This window comes from Ambystoma mexicanum, chromosome 1q (assembly GCF_040938575.1).
Source record: "Ambystoma mexicanum isolate Mex_15411 chromosome 1q, UKY_AmexF1_1, whole genome shotgun sequence".
Taxonomy (NCBI): Eukaryota; Metazoa; Chordata; class Amphibia; order Caudata; family Ambystomatidae; genus Ambystoma; species Ambystoma mexicanum.
This window is the reverse complement of record NC_090922.1, coordinates 584,813,241-584,838,703: the sequence shown is the minus strand read 5'-3', so window position 1 is coordinate 584,838,703 and position 25,463 is coordinate 584,813,241. Positions and strand designations below refer to the sequence as shown.

At 45.6% G+C, this 25,463-nt stretch overlaps 1 protein-coding gene across 6 annotated transcripts in view; it reads right to left on the bottom strand.

Annotated features, from left to right (window-relative positions):
- LOC138532704 (flavin-containing monooxygenase 5-like) overlaps positions 1-25,463 on the bottom strand; it is a 338,239-nt gene that overhangs the window by 254,105 nt on the left and 58,671 nt on the right. For all 6 annotated transcript variants that reach the window (XM_069641089.1, XM_069641088.1, XM_069641092.1 and 3 more), the window contains exon 2: positions 13,488-13,537. The gene's annotated coding sequence lies outside the window, so the exon portion shown is untranslated. The remainder of the gene's footprint in view (positions 1-13,487; positions 13,538-25,463) is intronic.

The window sequence follows — 25,463 nt, the reverse complement described above, 5'->3', positions numbered from 1 at the left end:
TTGTATGATTTACAGCTTTTCAAAGAATGACAAGTTTGAGTCAGATTTTATATTTGCAAATCTTACCCAGTATCCTGAGCCTCCCTGCACTTGAACTCAATAGAATGTTGTTTCCTTGACTATGAAGGTGAAAGACTTTCTCACTCCTCGTGCATCCACTTAGTTTTGAGGACACTGGACCCTCTTATAGGTTCCAGTGAGGGTTCCAGTGAGGGGACACCTGTCCTTTGTTTTGTGTACCACCTGGACAGGGAGACCATTACTGAGCTGCTGGTCACAATACACGACGAAATTGGGAGCAAGATTAACATCCGCAAAGCTGTGCCCTTACTTGTGAAGCTGGTGGCAGTCATGCAGTTCTTTGGGACGGGCACTTTCCAGCACTTCATGGCCATGATGCATGGCATGGCACAGTCAACATTCATCACAGTCCCTGGGCAGGTGCTGGATGCCCTTCTATGCCATGTCAACCAGCACATCACACTGCCCACCACCCAGGCCTAGGTGAATGACATGAAGGCACGTTTCTATGCCACAGCACAACTGCCCAACGTGATAGCAGCCATCGCCTGCACCTATGTTGAGTTTGTGGTGCCCCACGCCCATGAGGCAGTCTACAGGAACTGCACACACTATCACTCCATGAACGTGTAGGTGACCTGTGGCCCTGACCTTATCATTACAAACTGATGTGCCCACTAACCTGGATCCACCCATGACTCCATGGTCCTACGCAACAGCACACTGCCGGGGTACATGGAGAGGCACAGAGGACAACGGAACTGTATAGTGGGTGAGTACAAACCCAACCACTAATGCATGTTGAAAAGGGGGGATGGCCACAGGAAGCATAGCATGTCAAGAGGGGGCACTGGCAGCACCCATGTAGCGCCTGCACCATTGACGGATGGCATCCAAGGGTCTATGCACATGTCTACCACACCTGGACACACAAATGGTGATGGACGCACACCATTGCCAACACAATGGCACATCAGACCACATCAACCATAATGCACCTTGAATGTGCTGCAGCGCAGATCCACAGAGCAGCACCCAACAGCATGTCCATCCGTGCCACAGCCGTCTTCCGATGTGCAGTCAACTGTCACATGCCACAGAACAGCCACCACAACAACACAGTGTGCATGCACAGGACAATTAATGCATGGCATGATATACAAAGGATGCATACCCATCACACATACACATTGCATGGTCCAGATGCACACGATAATGCCCGCTGCTCAAATAAGCCAAATACATTGAGACTGCAGGCCCATTCATGAGACAAATGACTTATGTTGGTATTCCACCCCATGTAGGTGACTCCGGATATCCACAGCTGACGTCGCTGATGACCCCTGAGCATGACCTACCAAAACCACATGAACACGCCTACAACCATGCCCACAGCCGGACACGCATATGCATAGAATGCACCTTCAGGCTACTAAAGGCACAATTAGGGTGCCTAGATCGCAGAGGAGGGGCCCTGATGTATGCACCAGACAAAGTAGGGAAAGTTGTATTGGTGTGTGCAATGCTCTACAACATTTGCTTCAGGAGGAATGTGCCCCTCCCCTCCTGACAGGCAACACCCAGGGGAAGATGAAGATGACCATGTGGCTGGAGCCAGAGCAGACACACACAAGGATGAAGTGAGGGAAGGGAGACGGCCCGACAGGCACTGATAGACAATTACTTTTAGCACAGTGACCTGACCAGTACACAACTTGCACATATTGAATAAAGAGCACACGCACACAATCATAAATGTAATTGCATTTTATTGAGTTCAACATGCTTTAATATGACATTTTCTACACAAATCCACCTACCCCCAGTCACCACCCACCACCAACACCCCAGCACACTATCCCCCCTGTCCCCACCCACCATCAACACCCCAGCACATAATCCCCTCCCCCACTGAACGAGGTGTCCATATGGAGCACACTCAGGCCAACAAAACGCATGGCCGTCCAGGCTTCCCTGAGCCCCAGCATCCAGGGAGCGTAGCTGGTGCTGGGACCTCTGCCTAGGTGTTCCCTGTTGGGATTCCTCTGTGGTGGGTGGAGGTTGAGGCAATTGAGGCTGCCATCTGCAGCTGGTGGTGGTGGAGTGCATTACTTTCCCTCATCTGCTCTGAGAAGCCAGAGAGCCCCTCAGAAAGCTCCCAAACCCTCTGGCCAAACCCAGTCAGGGATGCTGTACACGCTTCCACTACAGCCCTGGTACGCGCATTGTCCCAGGCCATCCTCTTCGTGGCCACTCTGATGGCTCGACTAATGGCATGCACATGTTCGTTGTGGGCAGTGGCAAGGCCCTCCATGCGGCTGAGGTGGGGTGCTGGGACATTGCCTGGTGTGACTTTGGCTGGGGGCCCATAAGAACTAGTGACTGTATCTGGTTCCGGGGTGTGTGCACGTCGGTGCTGTGTCTGGCCCTGTAGCCTCTCTCGAACTGGGCGCTCGGTTTGGTGTGTGTGATGGCTGGTGCTGTCTGTGGATTTGTGTCAGAGCCGCGGCAGCATGCAGGCTAACACTGCGGGGGCTGCTCGCCCCTCCCTCCTCCTGGGTGCCTGTTACTGGGACTGTGATCTCACGGTCAGGCGGGGTGGTCTTGACGCTAGCCACTGGTGTGCCACTGACAGGCTGGCCTTGGGCTGTCGGTGTGCCCGTGCTGTGGAGGTGTGCGTCTTGCGCCTCAGCATTGACTGACATCCCCTTTGCACGGTGGTGGAGCTGGTGGTGGCGCGGGAGGGCCCACGTCTAGACAGCCCACTGCGTCCTCTTCCCCTGATGCCTCAGGCAATGCCTGTGTGCCTGTAGGGGACATAGGGGATGGTGTTAGGACACATTCTAACACGTGTTTTGGCATGCATGGCAGTCATTACAGGTTGAAGTCTATTGGACTCATGCACAGGTCTGGCCTGCTTGCCTCTGGTAGCGGATTGGTAGAGATGGGGCCACATGCTGGAGGGGGGGCACTTTGGGATGTTTATTTGCTCTGGTGGCATGGCATGGGGTACATTGCTGGCATAGCCGTTGCTTGTCTTGCATGCTCCTGATCCCCATGACCAGCTGGACTGTTGCAGATAGTGGTTGGGGGGGGATTGGTACTTGTCACTGCCAGCCACCAATGGGGCACTGCTGTGCCCCTGCCATGGCTGTGTGGTGCATGGCGCTTGATGTTTTCCTTGGCTGCCCTCCCCACTGCTCTGCCTCATAGGGGTGGCCTTGGTGCAGTAGCACATGGGTGCTGCCGTAGGTGCCTGTGGTGGCTCCCACGCACTGCACCCATTCAGAATGCCTGGCCCATGGCTATTTACACTGGGGGATGCTGTGGTGGGCTGTTGTCATTACATTTTAAATGGGGGGTGTTGTCTCACCTCTTCCTCCTGGGTGCCAGCGTCGGCTCCTCCAAATCCCTCTATCCCCTCCATGTCGATTACGGTGCTGCAGCGTTCCTCTCAGGGCATCAGGGTCAAGCTGTAGTGGTGAGCCTCCTCCTGTGGCAATGCTGCGCCAACGTTCCCAGGACAGGGATCCGCATGTCATTCCATTTTTTCGACAGTCTTCCCCGTCCCGTGGAACGTGGCCGACTGCCGACACCTTTGGGCTCACCCCTAGCCAGATCTGGTTGTGCGGCTGGGAGGAGGTCTTATTTTGCCTTGCCCTGTACATCTCCGCATGGTGGGCCACTACCTCATCCACCAGTGCATTCAATTAAATATCCGTAAACTTAGGTTTCCGTAGACGATCTTGGGCTGCCTAGCCCCTTACCATCTGTTGTGACAGATTTGGTTTTCAGGAAGTGTGGATAGCTGCTTGTGGCTCGGAATTTGAATGGATTGTGATTTCTGAAATGGCTGCTGCACTTTTTCCCGTTCCGGCGGGGATGCGTTTCCTGTCGCACTATTAGCACATGCTGGTGTTGCTGCAGGTGGTAGCGCTATTTTCCCTGGTTTTCCAGCTGGTAGGGCAATTCCCGGCACTGTTTACGTCGGGTGGAATAAGCGTTACCGCCAGGGCCGTGGGCACGCGCCCGCCTATTTGTGATGCAGCGCTATTTGCGCCACAGCTCCCGGCGGTAACGCTAATTACGCTTGGCGGTTTTAACACCCGATAAGGCCCAACTCGTGATGAAGCCCTATGACTAACTTTATTTTCCTTATGCTCCATAGGTCAGACACATAGCTGCAAATGGATTTGCGCATTTCACCTGCTAATTTAACACACCCTCAGCCCTGGAAAGGTGTCGGAAAACCTGCAAGGAGAGGAGGATAAAGTGATGACCCTTTCAGATGCAAAGCAAGCCTTTCATCTGCTGGCAATGACTTTGCTTTGGTCTCCTGCTGCAAACAGTCGTAGGGCTTTGCAAAGCTGTGGTCATGACAGGAGGTCAGACTTTACAGGTCATGACAGGAGGTCAGACTTGCCAGGCCCTGCAGCCAGCCCCCCCACACATCCCACCTCAAACGGTGAATTGAAGGCTGCTGTGTCTCTAATGCCACTCTCCCAGGCCTGGCATTAGAGGTTTGCAAAACACACACAGGTGCTCAGAACAGTGTTTTCCCCAAAATCACAATGCACCCCATTGCAATCCCACCATTTTTTAACACAGTTTAAAGGATACGTTAAAAGTGCAATGCAGTGGATACATCCACTGAGAGATGCAAATAAGATGAAAAGCTCTCCTGTCAAACTAATGTCAAAATAGTCACTTAAAGACAAGTCATCTCTTTTTGGGAAAATCAACTAATGTACACTATTAAACACTATTCTACAGCATTGGATCATTCATGGATTCACGAGCTCTTGAATATTCCCCTTCAGGCTGGAAATCCTCAAGCAAAGCAGTTTACCTTCAAATTTTTAAATAGTTTGTCACTACAGCCATTTGGGTCATATTGTCCACAGCATATTAGACTGGTTCCCTTAACTCCCCCCCCTGGTTGCCATCTTCAGATTTTGTACTGCACGCAAGTGTTGAATTCCTTAAATTCTCTCCTACAATTTTGATGATTTTTTTGTCATCTAGTCTTCTGGTTTGGTGCTGCATCGCTTTTCACCTACGGCACTCAGGTTTCGGCTCATTCCATTGCCTACGGAGTTGAAATCTTCCATCTGAGGCCTTCAGGAGTCCATTGAGATGACAGACCCTAGGAAGAAAAGCCTTTTTAAGGCCTACTCGTCATGTAATCTGAAGAACGTTCATATCGATCTTCATAAACAGTGTACTGTCTATATATCCGGACCACAACTTGCACAACTATACCATCTGCCAATCGTTTTCATCCAGGACCCGCAAAGAAGACCCCTGGTGGTTAATGGCCTGGCTAGAGGAAGGTGCCGTGGTCTCTGCAGGTATGCCCCTGCAAGGCACAGCAGACCCCTAGAGCGCATTCCCTCTTCAAAGAGGTCGAGCTCCCATGAGGAAACTTCCTGGGGGAAGAGACCAAAGAAGGGAAGTGGATCACGCTCATGGGCTGCCCCTTCGTCGACGATATCGTTGACGTCTCCCTCTATGGTCCTTTTCGCACTGAGAACTTTGTCTGCGGTTTCATCACCCAAACACTCCTCAGAAAAGTGACACTCATCCACAACTACAGTTCCATCGATGCATCATTGTCTATGATAGTCGGCTCAAATCCACGGCGACTCCGGCGATCACCTCATCATTGGCCAAGGCCAGTACATCAACTAGTAAGACCATTATTTCTATCCCGTCAACTACTTCGTTGACAACCAAATCTTCAACGCCTTTGCAATCTAGGCCTACGCCATCACCAAGCTTGTCTCCAATGTGGACTAAGCCTGTACAGAGGCCCTTGGTCTGTGCGTTCCCAAAGGGAGTTTCTGTGGACAGAGACATCCCATCTGCCTTATCGTACCTCCCCAGGCCAAAGCGTTCTCAACCACTGTTTTAACTGGCTCCTTCTGCACCACCTGCAGTTCCCTGTTCATCCAAGGCCCCTCCTGCAAAATGACTGCAGCAAGGAGCTGATTCAGAGATGGAGGTTCTGGAGGTGATATCTTCAAAAGAAGGAGAAGCTGTTGGTAACCTGCTTCAACCAGGTTCAACAAAACTGGGCCTTCCTCTGCCTCAGGGCTCTCTCCAGCTCCTCCAGTGGAACCTCAACCTTCTCCAAGGCCTCCTGTCCTGCCTCCTGTCCCAAAGGACATACCTTCTGGATCAAGGGATGTGTTGATGGATATCCTAGCTATGCTACATGACACTCGTTTTTGAGCTCCAGCATCAGTGGCACCATTGCCTCCTGTAAGACTGGATTTCTAAACTCTGGCCCATTGGACAGATGTTTAGAAGGCCACCCTAGGTTTAGTGAACATGGAAACTCTGGGAGCTGTAGCCAAACCAATCAAGGTAGCATGGAGAGTGGTCAAGTCTCAGAAGAAAGTGAGTGGGTCAGGGGTCAACAATGAGTGCAAACAACGAGCAATCAGGGATTATAATTAGACAAGGGTACACATACTATAACATGTATTTATGTGCAAGAACACAATTAAAATGACTAAGAACTGATAATATTCCCACACAACACTAATAGTAAAATACATATATACAATCAGTGAGTATGTTTAAAATAATCAATTCACCCCCTCCCGCCCCATCCCTGAAAGGGAAGGGAAGTAATTAGTCAATACACCAACAGTCCACAGGAATAAGAACCCTAACTTGAATATTCCAGCCCTAAATTGTATGGGCTTTGTGCCAAATATCCACAAAGTTTCCAAGTTGTTTTAGGGAGTGGGAAAATGTTAGGAGGGTCCTGTGGATGGGAAGAAGGTTTCAGAAAACAGCTGAAGTTGTTCACTGGTGAGTAAAACCTTTTTCTACCTTTTGGAGAGGTTTTAGTAACAAGTATTGCCAAAAGTAAGAAAACTATTTAAAAGTTTTCAAACTTTTAAAGGGTGGAGATAGGAGTGCAGGTAAGTACTGTTGTAACTTACTCTGATTTTTCCTCAGACTTGGCAGGTCGTCGGAGGGTTGACTGAGAGATGTTTTCTCACTGTTGGTTCCAGTCGAAGAAGCCCAGGAGCTGTGGGTGCAAGAAGAGTTCTGGTTATGTCCAGGAGCTGTGTGTAACCTCTTCTCGTGGAGCAATGCAGCAGACACTATTGCAGGACTCTTCAGGATACTTGACCTAGATGCGGGAAAGCCGGTTTCATCAACGGTCACCGATGCACGGCTACTGCAGGCGTCAGATGTTGCGGTTGAATGAAGCTTCTTATCGCAGGACTCTTGGATGCTGGGTCCCGAGATAAGAAACTTGGATGCTGGGACCCTGACATTTCAGAGAGACTACTTACAGAACAAGCTAAAGACCCCTGAAGTTCCGAGTCAAAAACGCGGAACAGCGACTCTTCTACCACAGTAGTCCACATTGGAGTTGGTCAGTCCACTGGATGGCCCAGGAACGCTTTTGAAGACCCCAAACTGCAGGGCACCAAGAAGACGTTGAGAATGGTTGTTCCCACCACTCCGAAGGGTCAAAACACAGACAAGGGTCTTCCAAGATCAGAAGCCACACATGCCTCCACCAGGACTACAGCAAAAGTTGCTCGCCAGGCCTTCTAAGGATCGGTCCATGGGTCTTCTGAAGTCTTCACGGCTATGTGAGGATACTTGACTCTTTTTCAAATCTCTGGGGATTGGCTGCATGACTTCTCTTCTTATGAAAAAACTGAAGAGAGCATAAACTCGGCCCAACCAATGAAGATCTGCCCCCCACACACACACCCAAGCAGTCGTCCAATCAGGGAGCACTGTTGGTGAAACTCATGCATACAGTCCAGACACACAGAAACCAGATTGTGGATTGGGACCAGCCAGTCCCAGCCCACATCCAGGCTTGCAACTGACCTCCCCTAACCCACAAAAAAGCATTGCTTTCCTGCACAAATGCATGCAATAACCGGGACAGGGAAACGGTTTCCATTGATAGATTAAATATAATCGCTAAAAACCTGCTGACCCAGAGGTTTGGCAATAAACACCTAGATGATCCCATGGACCAACATGTTGACGGTGCAACCATAAACCAGCCTATAACCTAATGCCCAAGACTGCAAATCTGAGACACAAGAGCACTTATGTGAACATGGTATGATGGGGCTTGCTCATTATGCTACACCAGGTATGCACAAACTGTTTCCAGACCTGGAGATGTTATCTCCTAAGGCAAGTCTTAGCTGCACGTACGTTCTTACGCTACGGCTGGGCTTGCTCACTGTGCTCCACCTGGCATGCACTGTGTTCTCAGACCAGGAGATGTGATCCCCATCTATCTGGAAACCTATTACTTAAGCCGCTTAGCTGACTCCTATTGGCTCTTATGTCCCCACGCCACGACTGAGCCTGATCATTATCCTCCTCCAGGTATGCACTTTGTCATCAGTCCAGGATATGTCTAGCTCTAATTATTTCACTTATCTAGGAATGAATGTGCCGAAGTGCAAACCTAGGGCCTAGTAGCACTTACGTCCAAACAATTCAACTGGGCCTGATCTTCTCATCCACCAGGTATGCAATGTGGTCTATGTTCAATGATACTCACCCTTATTTGTCTGGGAACTAATGCCCTGAAGTATGTTACCTGGGTCCCAATATCACCTTTGCCCTGAATCTTTGTTTAGGGCCTGCTCTTTGGCTCTTGCCAATACACACTACGTTCTCCTCTCCTATGACCTCGCTAGCACAATGATGCCACATAACTCCACATTTAAACCACTGATGACACTGCCGAGCCGGGAATAGGCACGCTCAAGCCTGGTAAACAGAACATACTGTACACTAAACCAAGAATGTGTCAGAGAACTAAGGCTCTGAACCTCTAAATAGATTTGGTCACTCAGCAAGCACTTGAAGATATTTAGGAACAGGGATCTCCCTCCAATCCACATAGACACCCAAACATACCAATATTCTCACTCTCTCCTCCACACCAATAACAATAGAATGCAGCTATACACCTCGATCAATTCGGCCTAGCTGCACACATACCTATACCATCATGTAAAACTGGCCTAGCTGCACACGTAATCTCACACACAAGCTCAACCACTGCCAGAATGCCAACACCGAGATCATCTCGGCACGCTGTACACATTGTACTGATCCCACACAAACACAGAACCACGCCTAGCATTAGACTGCGGCTACACACCTCATAATCCGCACTGGCTGCACACATATTGAGTGCACCAAAGCACCATCTACAACTCTACTCTCGCCGCTGACCTGACCTACGCTCCTAGAGGGCTTTCAACCCTACAGAGCTTGAAGATCATACCAATGATAAAATATGCACTGCACAAACTCTGAATAACATAGCATAACATCGTACTTCTACAGGAAACCTGGTCAGTTGATAAACTGACCTTTGAAGGAAGGCAGTCAGTTGAGGCAGTTGCGAAAGAGGATCCTAAAGGTGGGCTCCATATTTCAGTTAACAATGCATGGTCAATTTGTAAACTGGCCTCTAGCACAGACAATGTTCTTGGAGGCATTATGGAAATCAGGGGCAAGAAAATATAAAATTCATGATAATTAACATCTATGACCCTCAGGACATAAAACAAAACAAGGATAATAGGGAAACAGTGGCACAAATGCTGAGCACCATAGAAGGAAATACTATGGTGATAATAGGAGGAGACTTGCATACGAAAATTCTGTTTATCCAGGATCGTAGAGAGTATTCCTTGAAATCAGCACCTTTTGGTGGAAGAAGATTTGACAGAAAGGGCTTAGCCTGGCTGGAATTCTTATAGCTGCATGGCTTTAAAATGCTTAATGGCTATTGTAGTGGTGATAGTCATATGGGATACACCTGTTTGGATGGGAAGAGTGAGTCAACTATTGATTATCTGTTTGGAAACTCATTGCATTTGGATAAGGTAGTAAACGTGGCGAAATGCCCTCAGGAGGAAAGGGATGATCTTCCATTATGCTCCATATTGCAACATAAAAAAGCTACCCCAGGGATCTTACACTGCATTGACCTTGTGGTGAAGCAAGGGTCCAATCAAATTATTTGGACCAAAGTCAATCTTGACAAGGTCAACATGATAGTGGGTAGAGAATTGGAGGGGTTTATATCTCATTTTGAAACCAACAAAAGTAAATAACTTGGTGACGAAGCACTTAATGCTTTTGAGGCCACCTTAAGCTCTGCCCATCATCCACCAGGCAAGGCCATGGGCAATAAAGTAAGCAAACTTGGTTTACAGAGATAGGTAATACCTGGTCATCACAGAAAACAGTATGATAAGGCTGTGCAGAGAGAAAAGAGAATCTTGAGGAAGGCTCTAAAGGCGCTAATCCATAGTATGGCCCCGGGAAAACAGGGTGATGGTTTAAGTGTGGAAAACAAACATTTTAAATATGGCTGAGGTTTCACCATAAGCAGAAGAAAAAAGCGATATGGATGCGTGTGATAAATGCAATTAAAGTTTGTGATGATCGTATGATTTGGAAATTTGTAACCATGAATCAGCCGATGGGGGTTCTGATTAATGGTGTCTTCAGTGATTCCTGGAAATGCTATATTGGTAAAGTTCTGGGACATCTCCAGACTTTTTCCTCAAATTCAGTCGTGCAGAATGAGGATGCATGGAACTACAATATATCCACCGATTATTTGATTAAAATCATTCAGAAATGGAACTCCTCACTGGCAATAGGCCCAAATGGTACCAGCCATGCTTTATTGAAAATCGGCCCATTGATATGGGCAAACACAATGCAAACAGTGTTTAAAGCTATAAGCATAGGATGGCAACCAGTTGAAGGTAAAGTATAATTCTCCCAGTTTATAAACGTGGATCAAGAAATGTGCCATCCAACTGTAGGCTTCTAGCCATGTTGGGTATCCCGTCAAAGCATTCTGCAAGGATCCTGTTGGACGAGCTAACCACCTGATGTGATCTAAACCACTTTTTAGCTTTCGGTCAAACCTGTTAACACTAGTGAGCACAACAGAATACTTGTGGCATATATGTGAACTACCCGTTCATAGATCTGAGCACAACATTTGACACCGTGAATAGAAGTAAGCTGTGGGGAAAACTTGAGCCTAGGCACACGGGTTGCTTAAAATGATCAAAGCCCTGCACATGGACACCTGAGTTCGTGTACACCTAGACTGCACAGGGAAACAAAGTGGTTGGGCAATGGTAGTTTGTTTTGGGTTCTGACACCTCGTGCTGCTGGTTCTCACACAACCCTTTATGTGTAAAGACACAGTCAGTTTGTTTTACAAAATAATGCTTTCTCTGTTTTTTGTCAGTTCGGCATACAAAGTTGCATTCTTTCAGAGTATTCTCACTACGTGGTTGCTTTTTATTCTTCAAGTACCTATCCGGAGCACTGCGGCGTCACATTTGCCTAGTGAACTCACTGGGTACGGCATGCGTGTCCATTTCCCTTGCTGCTCCCAGGTCCTCATCCTCAGTGGGTTTTTGCGGTCCGGCAATCTGCAACATCCAGTCTACCGCTACCTGCACCCCTCACATGCAGAGTTTCCTCCGCTCCAAAGGCTCACCGGTGCTCGCCTGTCACCAGAGACTGCCTTACAATTGGGAAAGCACTTCAAATGTTCGCTTCCTGCCACGCAGCCTCTGCAATTCACGTCCCCATGGGGAAAGCTTCCCTTTGAGGCGCTTCCCGATGCGCATCCTCTGAAAATCAGGCTTCTGGAGGGGAAGACCTTCTCAGGATCGGCTACTGCTTTTCACTTGACAATGGCCCCGGCGTCCTCCTTCTCCTCCAGTCTCTGCTTCTGCTGCAACGTAGAGAGTTCACAACTCCTCCAAATACGACTACTGCTCTGCTCTTTTTTCCAATGACCTGCACCAGAGGGGGCCTTTTAAACCTCCCAGTTTTCCTCAGGTGTGGGTCTGAATTGGTATTTTTTTAATACTTTTCCTTACTATTCCTTTGCGGTCTAGGGGAGTATTTACGTTTATGAGCCTCCCTGTTTTTAAAAGGGTTTTCATTTCTTCCAATGCCTAATGGTCTGTGAATGTTTTCACCCACATAAATATGTTCAAATGGGGAAGTGAAAAGCTCTCTCAGGCAACAAGCCATTACAGACCTTGGTATCATAGCCATATCTTACCTAGGAGAAGTAAAATACAGCGTCTCATCCAGCGGAGTCCTCTTATTCCCCTGGGCCCTTGCTCCTCCAGTGTCTGCCTTTCCCTGGCCACCTGGGAGGAGACCTTAGGTAGGGTCTTAGTGAGGAATCTGCAAGATTCACCGCAGTAGCCATAGCTTGCTTTTAGCCCATTGTTGTAATGTAACCATATTTTGCAGCTGGCCTAGTTATTTGAGATAGTAATATTCTGCATTTAGCAATTGCAAGAACTAGCCACGCTTCACACTTAGATATAATTGTGAAGACTACTGAAGCGTTACACTTAGATTTGTAACATTAGCCATGTGTCACACTTATAGAGAATTGTGAAGGTTAACCACGCATCACACTTAGATGGAATTGTGCAAATTAACCACTCATCACACTTAGATTTGTAACATTAGCGATGCCTCACACTTAGATAGATCTGTGAAGATCAGCCACGAGTCACAGTTATATAGATTATGAAACTAACCATGCGTATCACTAGATAGGATTGTCAAGATTAATCATGTGTCACATTAGATAGAATTGTGTAGATTAGTGACCTAGAAAAACCTGAAGAGTAGCCAATGTACTAACCACCCCGCCCCAGCTCCCCCCCCAACACAACACCCAAGCCCTATACACGCCCACTGGGCTGGCCAAATTATACACTAGCACACACCAACTTAAGTAAGACATGCATACAACCAACATTCCCTAACACTGGACCATACGGATACAAGTCAGTGCGCACAACCACAACCTTAAATACCAGCCAACATATGGATACATCAAGCCAGTGTGCACAACTACAACTTAAATACCAGCCAATCTACACATAAAACACAAAGACACCCCCACCCACCCCCATAATAATGAGCATTCACATAAAAAACAACTCAGGCATTGGGCCTTAGCCGTACGAATACAAGACACCAGTGCACGCAACCAACCATTTGCAAGCCAACACACACAGATGGCAATTTATCCTGGTTCTGGACCTATCCTATCACTCTACCCTCAATAACCAACCCCATCCTCTTTCTTGCAGAGCAGCATGAGTGCCTGAGACTGCCCCTGGCTTGTAGCAGTGCACGGTATAAATCGACATACCATAACATAACAATGTCAAACTTCTAGTTCAGCAGTGGGGTAAAAATGGTGGTAATTCTTTTACCACCTAAAAAAGCAATAGTAGCACAATTACTGCAAGTATTTTCCTCCGCTGCTGAACTGGTAATGGCGTCCAAAAACTTTGAAGCTATAGGCATACCACAATTTTATATTCATCCACAGAAAAGCTTTTGGCTTTGGAAAAAATACATACAGTTCCTACCTGAGAATTCCTTATACGCCTCCACACATCCAATGAATGTTGCTTTCCTTCTGAAATCAGAACAAAGCACAATATGAAATTCGCATGCTTAAAAAATTGTAACATGTGGCGTAAAATGAAAGTTTTAAATACAAACAAAATATCAATAACAATATACTGTAACTCTGTCAATGTACATAAATGCATCAACGACAAAAGACAATTACTACGCTCTACATCTAAATCAATTCATTAATAAAACAGCCAATACGTCATAGAAAAAAAATATGCCAAATGGTGAACCAATGGTTACTCCATTTATTTATTTTTTTAAATTTGAATTTATTAAGATTTTCGAAGTCATGGAAAAAGGCATTACAGTACAGTGTTCAAAAACAAATATAATGGGTCGCATACAAGTGAAACATTCTTGCCTCACAAATAGAAAAACTTACTCATTATCCAAAATAAGTTTTCACCCTCCCACCTCCACATTCCCCGGAACATTTTTTCCTCATTGATTTATTAGCATATATATCCAAAGATAATAGAGACTCATTTGGTGCACAGTATAGCGTATATGATAATCATACTGATATAGGTTGACTGGATGTGAGATCCCCTTGGCCGTGATAAATGTCTTTTCTAATAGAGGACATCAGAATGGTCTCCTCAGGGGTAAGGGTACAACCTTTAAGTTTCGCTCCATGCTTTACTGGTTAGTTCCTGGCATATACTTGCAAACAAAGTCTCCCCAAAGTATGTCACATTAGGCAGATTTAAAGGAAAGGAATAAGTGGGCACCACTTTGTATGATGATTCTTGAAATGAAGTAACAAAGTAAACAGAAGAATAAAGCTTCTCAAAAAATACTTTTAGGGAGCTGGCTGTGAAGAGTCTGGAGACACCCTGACTCGAAAAGTAACAGTGAAGGAAAAGACTAAGTATGGCCAACTTAGTCACACAGCCACTCTCCGTTATACCCAAAACAACGGGTTATGAAGTTAAAAAGACTTTCTTCAAAATATTCCTGTATGTAGGTAAACGTGCTTGTATCCAATTTCAAAAATGATAGTCAAAAAGAATCCAAGTCAGAAATAAATTCAATAATAATTTATCAAAAGATCATTGATAAGAGCACAACACTAATGGAATCTTAGTGAGGCTGCAGCTACACATCACATGTTAGGTATGGACTTAATATGCCAATGCATTTCGGAGTATACAAACTCCTTCATCAGGGCAAGTCTGTATTGAAATAATGTGAACACACAACATAAAACACATGCATAAATCAATAAAGAAAATTTAAACACATACCAGAGTGTAGAATGTTCATATGAGCGTTGGAATATATGTTTGGAAATAAACAACAAAATAAATGCAGTAAGGAACAAGTAAATCAACAACATAATAAGGCTAAAGGAGTGAAAAACAAATAACAAATGGTACCTCTATACCGGTGTGTAGCCAGTGTAGCTTTTTTTAGGAGTGTCAGGCTGTCAGTAACACCCGTGGTCCAATAAAGGACAGCGGTCACAACGGCTTTCTAAAAGCATGAAAGTTAGAGTAATCAGAGGGCTACATCTGTTTAAGTGCAGCAGTTTATCTATTACAATCTAAAATGCAAAGATACCTGTAAACGCAGCACGGCCGTGAGACAAGCCGTCTGAACGCTGCAGTGCATCGCCGTATTGTGGTGTTGCTAGGAAACGGGTTATTTACATAACCACGTGACTGCATCGCGTCTATAAGACGGCGCAATGCGTGTGACTTTCAAATAGCTATGCTATCTCGATTTGTAAGTCCCCAAGGTATAAACTAAGTAATTATATAGTCTAATGGTGGTCAAGTACTAATTCTAGGGTGCATAATGTCTAAAATAAAATTATAGAATCAGCATAGAAATGAAAAGAATACTCTGTGAAAACAGCTATGTTGTTTACATACAAAATGGCAAATATAAACAGAATCAACAAAAATAAATAAAATCTGCCGCTAATGGTGGCATTGAAAACAATGCCACCTTGGGTCCCAGACTGGACATCCGGGAGGCACGGCAGCAAAGTGTATACATCTATGTAAATATAAATCAACCAATTTAGCAGATTTAGAGCGACATGAACATTTCTCAATCAGGGAAACAAACATAAATATTATATGTCACCTGGAAACCCAGGCATCAAATACAGAAAAAAACAACTTCTAAAGCAGATGAAATAGCACAAGACAGTGGAATACTGTCATACGTAAAGCATGATGTCCATGTACAACAAATCTGAGGTTCAAGGGAAAGTCTATAGAGTATACTGAACCTTCAATATTGGTTGCCACTGAATCACTATGTCATAGTTAAATGTAGCAATGATAGTTAATCTCTTCATTGAGTCCAATAGGAGATAAACTACCAAGTTTATCTATCCAAAAGGTTTCTCTCCTATTAAGCCGCAGTCCAAGGTCCTCATGTGGATTTTTCTTGCTCAATACCTCTAAGATCAAAAACTTAATTTGGGTTAGGTTATGTCTTTTTTCGATCCAGTGGCGGGCCACCGCTGAATTCCAATTGCAGTTCCGGATACAAGAACGATGTTCATTCCAACGTACTTTCGCTGCTCTTGTGGACTGTCCTACATAGTACTTCCCGCAGGGACACTTGATACCATATATAATGTTCGTGCTATCGCAAGTTCCAAATGTTCTCAACAGGATTTTTTGACCTGTACGGGGATGGTGTATTGTGTTCCCTTTCAATATTAAATTACAGTTGGCACAATGAAGACAAGGATATGTCCCCGTGCGTTGGGTAACAGGTTCTTTCAATCTCGGGCGTGTATGTACCAGTTCATCTCGCAAATTTCTGCTCCTTTGATATGCAAAAACCGGAAGTTGGTCAAACAGATTCTGTACTCTTGTGTCATTTCTGAGGATGTTCCAATGTTTCTTAATTGCATTTTTAATTTTATTGCTCTGTACAGAAAATTTTGAGACGTATACTGGTGATTTCAATTCCCTTGGCAATTTAACAGTGTCCGATAACTAAGTGCTGCGATCACATGCATTCACTCTCTGGGATGCAGCATCTAGTTCTGATGATTTGTAGCCACGACATAAACATTTTTCTTTCATCAATAATTGTTGGGCTAGACAGTCTTCGGGATCACTCACTATTCTTTTCACACGCAGTAATTGACTGTATGGCAGATTTCTCAGGAGACTAGGTTGATGGAAACTCAATCTGTGCAATAGATTATTGCGATCAGTAGGTTTGCGGAAAAGTGTAGTCTTGTAACCAGTATCACTCTTGAGTATTTGAACATCCAGAAATGTAATCTTGTCTTTGGATCTTGTGCTGGTAAACTGGATCCGCTGGTCAATACTATTCAAATAATTTTAAAAAGCATCAAAAGTAGCTTCTGTGTTCGTCCAAATTCCAAAAACATCATCTATATAACGTACCCATAGATGTATGTGCTTGTTCCAATCTGGCTTATGAAGTACGTTGTCCATTTCAAATTTGTGCATAAAACAATTTGCATAGGACGGTGCCATAGTCACACCCATGGATGTTCCGGAAACCTGTAGGAAGAATTTATTGTGAAATTGAAAGTATGAGTTTTCTGCTATACTATACAGCTGCCATACTTGAACTTATTAGTGAAACCACCATTGGCACACATGCGACTACGACCAAAGATCCGGCCAAATGGATTAAACAACTTGAATACTTAATACATAAATAAATTAATCGAAAGCTTCATGCTATTACATTGGGACGTTATTTTAAGAACTAACAAATTCCCAGAGGCTTGCGAATCCAATTGCGCCCCACGCTGTGTAAAGAAAGTAAAGAATTTGTGCGCAGATGGGAAGCAATTTTGATCAAGTGCAGTCTTTACCTAATTCTGTTAACGATACAAGAATTATCCAAGAATTTGGCCTCCCTCAACATTGAGATCAAAGAAATTGAGAAAGAACTTGTGGACTCTTTGGGCAAAGAAGAATATGATATTATTCTAGCAGACATTAACATTAAACTAGAAGAGTATAAAACTGAACTTGAGCAGAAGAAAGTAAAAAAGTTCAAAAGAGAGTTTTTGATGTTAGAGGTATTGAGCAAGAAAAATCCACATGAGGACCTTGGACTGCGGCTTAATAGGAGAGAAACCTTTTGGATAGATAAACTTGGTAGTTTATCTCCTCATGGACTCAATGAAGAGATTAACTATCATTGCTACATTTAACTATGACATAGTGATTCAGTGGCAACCAATATTGAAGGTTCAGTATACTCTATAGACTTTCCCTTGAACCTCAGATTTGTTGTACATGGACATCATGCTTTACGTATGACAGTATTCCACTGTCTTGTGCTATTTCATCTGCTTTAGAAGTTGTTTTTTTTTGTATTTGATGCCTGGGTTTCCAGGTGACATATAATATTTATGTTTGTTTCCCTGATTGAGAAATTTTCATGTAGCTCTAAATCTGCTAAATTGGTTGATTTATATTTACATAGATGTATACACTTTGCTGCCGTGCCTCCCGGATGTCCAGTCTGGGACCCAAGGTGGCATTGTTTTCAATGCCACCATTAGCGGCAGATTTTATTTATTTTTGTTGATTTTGTTTGTATTTGCCATTTTGTATGTAAACAACATAGCTGTTTTCACAGAGTATTTTTTTCATTTCTATGCTGATTCTATAATTTTATTTTAGACATTATGCACCCTAGAATTAGTACTTGACCACCATTAGACTATATAATTACTTAGTTTATACCTTGGGGACTTACAAATCGAGATAGCATAGCTATTTGAAAGTCACACGCATTGCGCCGTCTTATAGACGCGATGCAGTCACGTGGTTATGTAAATAACCCGTTTCCTAGCAACACCACAATACGGCGATGCACTGCAGCGTTCAGACGGCTTGTCTCACGGCCGTGCTGCGTTTACAGGTATCTTTGCATTTTAGATTGTAATAGATAAACTGCTTCACTTAAACACATGTAGCCCTCTGATTACTCTAACTTTCATGCTTTTAGAAAGCCGTTGTGACCGCTGTCCTTTATTGGACCACAGGTGTTACTGACAGCCTGACACTCCTTAAAAAAGCTACACTGGCTACACACCGGTATAGAGGTACCATTTGTTATTTGTTTTTCACTCCTTTAGCCTTATTATGTTGTTGATTTACTTGTTCCTTACTGCATTTATTTTGTTGTTTATTTCCAAACATATATTCCAACGCTCATATGAACATTCTACACTCTGGTATGTGTTTAAATTTTCTTTATTGATTTATGCAAGGAGTTTGTATACTCCGAAATGCATTGGCATATTAAGTCCATACCGAACATGTGATGTGCAGCTGCAGCCTCACTAAGATTCCATTAGTGTTGTGCTCTTATCAATGATCTTTTGATAAATTATTATTGAATTTATTTCTGACTTGGATTCTTTTTGACTATCATTTTTGAAATTGGATACAAGCACATTAGGCAGATTTAGCATGCAGGGTTGAGGTAATTTTCTCCATGACACATATATTCAATGCTACATTAATCCATTCACCTTGCTTCGTGTGTTTTCGGACTTGCATTTAATGACAAGAGTGGCACGGGCTGCTAAAAAGAGGTGGGTTGCCAGGCCTTTGATGTTTGATGTTCTTTCTTTCGCCTTCACATTGCTCAAATCCAAAGAGAATCAAAAAGGGATCTGCAGACCTCAGGATTCCGTCGAAGTCTTTGATCCACTCCAAGACTTCATTCCAGTAGACCTTGATTCTTGGGCAGCCCCACCACATGTGCCAATAGTCAGCTATTCCCCCACAGTTACGCCAACAGAGTGGGTTTAGTGACTGAAACATTCTGGAGAGCCTGAGGGGGTCATATTGCCACCTGTGTAGCAATTTGATCGCATGAAGTTTGTATTGGCCAGATATAGAGACCTGAGGGGCAGCCTTGCACATCCTACCCCACATGATTGTGTCAAACTCTTCACCAAGATCCTTCTCCCATCTATTCTTCTGGGGCAACGTGGAGCCCCTCCCTGCTTCTATCAATTCCCTGTAAATGGCGGATATCAAACTTTTCATTTCTGTTCTGGAGTTCAAGAGCTTCTCAAAGGGGGTGAGTTCTCTACCTACTTTATCCTTCCATTCTACCCTTGTAAGAACTTCTTTAATCTGTAGGAAGTGAAAAACAGGGAGAGGGCCCAGCGCAGGTTCTCACCCAGTTCCGAAATTGTAATGAAGGACCCATTCTTCCAGAGCTGACCAGTCCTCTCCAGACCTGCTTCAAACCATGGTTGGAATCTATCCAAATTGGGAATATTTTCCATGATGCCAGGGGCCCATAGATGACAAAGGGTGGGGGGGGCGCCATGGAGTAATTTTCTGCATATCCCTTCTCTCCCTGCATATTTCTCAAATGGTTCCCAGTATCGGGTGATCTCTTAATCTCCATAATAGTTTGTTTTGCGGGACCCATAGCCACTCAGAGGTCGTTGGCACGGACAAATAGTGATTGTCATTGCAACCCATTGAGGTTCTTTACAATTTCGCAGGTGGGGAATCAGAATTCGTAGCTGGGCAGCCTTGTAATATTTCTTCAGGTCCGGCAGTCCCATCTCTCCCCTATCTTTAGGCAATGCCAGGGTGTCATAGGGTACTCTCGCTCTCTTTCCCTCCCAAAGGAACTTCACAATTGCCCTTTTGACCTCATAAAAAAAAGCTTTGGTATTTGTATGGGGAGCATGTGGAAGGGGTAAAGAAAATGGGGGAGATACACCATTTTGATCACATTGAGTCTACCTAACCACGATATTGTGAGTTTCTTACATTTGGCAAGATCCATATGGAACTTTAGGAGGAGGGGTGGGATATTGGCTTCATAGAGTTTGGTAATGTCCCTCGTGGTCTGTATGCCTAAATATTTGAACTTAACATTTTCCAGGATAAGGCCTAACTGAGAGAGTCTGTCCACGTCTGCTTGTGTGGTCTCATGTAGGGGGAATAGGATTGATTTGCCCTCATTAATTTTGAAGCCCGAGAGGCCACCATATTCCTTAATTAGTTGAATTGCTCCAGGGATGGAGGATATGGGGTTCGAGATATGCAAAAGCAGGTCAACTGCGTATAACGCTACTTTATATTCTGTAGCTCCTAGTCTGAATCCTTCAACCTGAGGATCGTCTCTCAGTTTCTGGGCTAGGGGTTGCAAAGAAAGCGCAAAGAGTATTGCAGAGAGAGGGCATCCCTGTCGCGTTCCTCTACCTAATCCGAATCAGCGGGAGTATTCCCTGTTGACGAAGACAGAAGCTTTGGGTGATTTGTATACTGCCTGAATCCCTCCCCTGAATTTCAGACCTATCCCCAATTTGCAGAGGACTGCCATCGGAAAGCCCCATTCAACCCTGTCGAAGGCCTTCTCAGCATCGACCGACAGGAGAGCTGGGTCATTCCTCATGGTTTGAGATGCATTAATTAAGTGTAGGGTCTTCTTGATGGTGTCCGCTCCTTGTCTACCCAATATAAAACCAACCTGGTCCGCGTGTATTAGACATGGCATATACGTCTCCAGTTGGGCTGCAAGGATCCTAGTATATATTTTTGCATCAACATTTAGCAAAGATATGGGGCGATGAGCTGCATTGCTTAGGATTCCGGCCTTCTTTGGGGATCACCGAGACAAGGGCTCGGACAAAAGAGTCTTGTGCCTTCCCAGTGTCTAGGATACCATGAGAAGGAGGAGAGAGGAGAGAAGGGATTTATAGAATCCGGCGGTATAGTCTTCCCCGGTAGATTTTCTCTATGACAATCTCTTAACTGCGTTCTTCACCTCTTCTTCCGTTATCGGACCTTCTAATGCACAGTTTTCATCGTATGATATCTGCGGAATTTTTACCAAGGATAAGTATTCATCAGTTTCTAATTCCCCGGGTTGGGCCTCTGATCTGTATAGGGTCTCATAAAATATGGCAAAGGCCTCAGGAATGTCTGCATTGGTTGCAGTTTGGGAGGTTTCCTGGGTTTCTATTTCCAGGACCTTCGCTCTATTCGTTGGGCACGTAACCTGGCTGCCAGCAAGGCGTCTGCCTTGTCCCCCTTCTCATAGAACTTTTGTCTCAGGAGCTGCAATTTACGGACTATCAGTCCGTGTTCAAGAAGGCAGAGTTCGTCCCTCTTCCTTTTCGCTTCCAAGATCTTATCCGCTTTCCCAGTTTCGTCTTTCCTCGCCTCCTCATATAGGTGACAAATATCATTTCTGAGTTTGTTTTCGACCAAGTTTCTTTCCCTTTTCTTACTTGCTCCCTCTCTGATCAGGACTCCACGCCAGGTCGCTTTTCCCGCTTCCCACATTGTTAGTTTGGAAACCTCCATGGTGTTGTTGGTCTTGATATATTCTCAGTTTCCTTCTCTGTTTTGAAAACTGGGTCTTTCCAGAGTGTCTCATTGCACCGCCATCGGCCCCCTTTCCTAGGTAAAGTGTCCCAGTCAATATCAGCTGTGACCATATCGTGATCAGACCAAGTGATCGGGACGATGTCCGATTTTATAGTAGCATTATACATTTCCTACGTTAAATATATATAATCAATCCTAGTAAAGGTACTATGGGGGGCGGAGTAGAAGGTGTATCCCTGTTCTTCTGGGTGGAGTTGCAGCCATTCATCTCTCAAATCATATGTATTAAACATATTTGCAACTTCACTGCGCCCTCCTTCCATAGGGGCCCTCGAGTCTGTTTTACCCGCTTTCCTGTCCAATTTAGGGTCCGCCCATAAATTGAAATCACCCCCAAGGAGGACGTGGCTGGTGGCTTCTAGCATGATTTTGGGGACCGTTTTGGCTAGGAATCTAGATTCCTGTATTGGGGGCATATATGGTTGCAAGTGTAATGTTCACTTTTCCTATAGTGCCTGCCACAAGTAAAGCACGCCTTTCTACATCTTCCCATGTCTTGGAGTTCGTGAAGCCTAGTCCCTTCCTGATGAGTATCCCCTCCCCCCTTCACAGAGGCCCAGAACCCCAAAATTCCGCCCCCATTCTCACCCCCAGGAGCTTCGGTTCCTCCCCCCTAGCATATTTTGTTTCTTGTAGGAAGAGGATGTCCAGTTTCCCCCTGCGGAATTCCGATATACCAAAGAACTCTTTGTTGGAGAATGGAGACCCTTGACATTTAATGTTCCCACCCTAAGGAGGTCACCTATCCGTAGGCCTGTATCAACCGCCATTTGTCATCATATGTTTTGGAGGACCCTTTAGCAATGGATGACAACCTAGTGAGGTATCAATAAACCGTGCGTGCACCCTTCCAAGTCTCAATGAGGATTCTGTTCCCAACCTGCCCCCCCTTCACCCCCTCTGCGCCCCCCATTCCCGGTTGGTGGCGTCCGATCGAGATCAGTTGGAAACGTTGATCTGGTGTCGGACCACCAGTGTAAACCGTTAGCCCGGTCCCTCTACAAAAAACATTCTCAATAACATTTGAGGCCCCTTTCCATTCCCTCCCTTCCCCCGAACAAAACATAAACTCTTTAGAAGGATATTCAAGATCCTGTATGATACCGCAGCTTGTTGTCAGCAAGTCGCTCGTTCTCTCTTCAGGGAGAAGCATTCAAATAAGTGAAGTTCTCTCTGTAACCGAACCCCACATGGCTCGGATCACAGAGGGCCTCTCGAGCTGTCCGTCATCGTATCTTGGCGGCAGATATGCGGAGTTCCTTCCGGACGACTGTCGCATTCACTTATCTCCTTCAGGTGTGACGTTGCCTCTCCTGTATTTCCTCCATCCCTTAACCCTTTTCCTTCGTGGTCCTTGGAGTTCCCACTGTCTCCAACTCTGTCCTGCTTCCTCCTGGGCTCCACCTTCTGCAAGCATTCCAAAATGTTCGGAGGTGCAGTCACAGATCAACCTTTCCAATCTCAAACGTATTTTCTTGCCTCCATGCTAAAAAGAGAGGCAGAAGGGGTAACTCCACCTGTATCGGGTTCCTCGTTCCTTGAGCCATTTCGTGAGTGGGCCACACATTCAGTCACCTTAGGGCCAATGTTAGTGATGATAGGTCCTGGAAGATAGTAATCTGTGCTCCTCCAAGGGTGATTGATCTTCCAGTATTGGCCTTCTCGAGAATTCTAGCTTTATCTTGGTACCTGTGGAATCGGGTAAGGACGGATCTCGGACCGCCTGTTGGACCACTGGCTCTGTGTATCCGCTCTGCTTTGGGCTCATCGATCTCCTCTTCCGCCACCAGTATGTTGATTTCCTGAGGTCTTCTTTTGTTTCACCTTCATGTTCCTAGATGCCAAAAAAGCACAGATTATTTTGCCTCTCTCGATTTTCCAAATCGCCCATTTTAAGTCGGAATTCTTCCTCTCTTTGCTCTATCTACCTTATTCGAAGCTCCATCTGGGTTTCAAGGATATCTATGGAGGCTTGATTGTTTTTCACACACTCAAGTCTCTCTTCAATCTTATCCATTCGCTATGTTATTTTATCTATCTTCCCACATATGTTGGCTCCCATGTTTTTTATTTCTTTCAGGAGAGCAGCAATTTCTCCTTTGTTCGCTGCGGCTTCTGTCCCAGAGGCCTCCATGATTAATATAACTGTGCTTTCTGCGGCAGGAGAGGATGGGGAGTAGGCGTACTTGGCTAGTTTCAATTTAATGTCCATATAAATCAAAGTGGTTCTAATCCCCCCTCATTCGGTAGTTTACCTGTGGCTGGGAAGAAGTAGATGAGCCTTACTACGGTCTGTCGTTCGAAGGAGGGCACACGCCCCGTTTTCGGGGGCCCAACCCTTCAGAGGAGTGGTGTGCTTGCTTTGTTCAATTATGTGTTATGGTCCCTTCAACCTCTATGTGGGCAACCTCCTTGCCAGGGTGGTGGAGGGTGTACTTGGTCTAGGGTGGGTATGAGTGCACAGTCTCTTCAGATGAAATGTATCTGCTGTTCCTGTGGGGGTAAATAAACCTACAAGAGTATGGGGTTCAAGGGATGTGAAGAAGGACAGTTCTCCTCTTGCTAACGAGTTCTGATGTGAGGAACAGTAGGTCCTGATGTTCACTCTTCATGCCCCAGCGGTTATTCATCAATTATTGGCAGAGTCGCCCACAGACAAAGGAAAGCACTGTAGCGCAGGACCAGGGCAGCCGTAAGGACAAGGATCGCAGCATATGGCAGAAAGGCAGGAGCAGCTGGGGAGCACCTACGCATCCGAAATGAGGAAACTTCTCACTCCAGCCGGCCCACTGAACGCGTACACTGCAGTGCTACATTGACACACAACGCTTGTAACGCCAGGCATACCAGGCTTCTGTGGAAAAAAGCCAGAGACAGAGGCTAACGCGGTGCGCCTGGGGACACTGCTACTGATAGACCTGGAACGCGCTCGGGTTCTGTACAGCCACAGAGACGGAGGGCAGGGGAGCCCACCATCACGGCGAAATTAAGCACACAAAAAGCGGATCAATGCGGGCTGGTGAGTCGGACGAGTGCGCACAGTGGAGGATCCCAGGGGCGCGGGAAGCTGCAGATGACCCGGGCACAGCTGGCGGACGTGTGTGTGAGGGGCCGTGGTGTCACCCGCGAGAGCAACGAAACAGGTGAAACAGAAGCAGGAAGGTGTCCTACGGGAATAAGGCGGCATCATGAGAACTGAGAGGAGAATAACCTGATGCAGAGCCTATACGACACTGCCCAAGGGTAATGCCTCACACTTGAGAACAGCTACACCGAATAAGAACACTGCGGGAACTGCAAGGAGCTGATGCGCAATTAAGAGTCACGGCACCCATGGATCTTCACATGGGTACTAGTGTCATCGGGAAGCGGTTAAGACACTGAGGAGGCACTCAGTAAATGCCCAGAAATATAGCGGATTGACCTTTTGAGCCACACTCATGGATTTATGCCCCACAGCCTGAGGGCACAGACCAGAGCAGCGCCGCATGACAACAAACCTAGGAGACTATAACCAATTTGCAAGTAAAC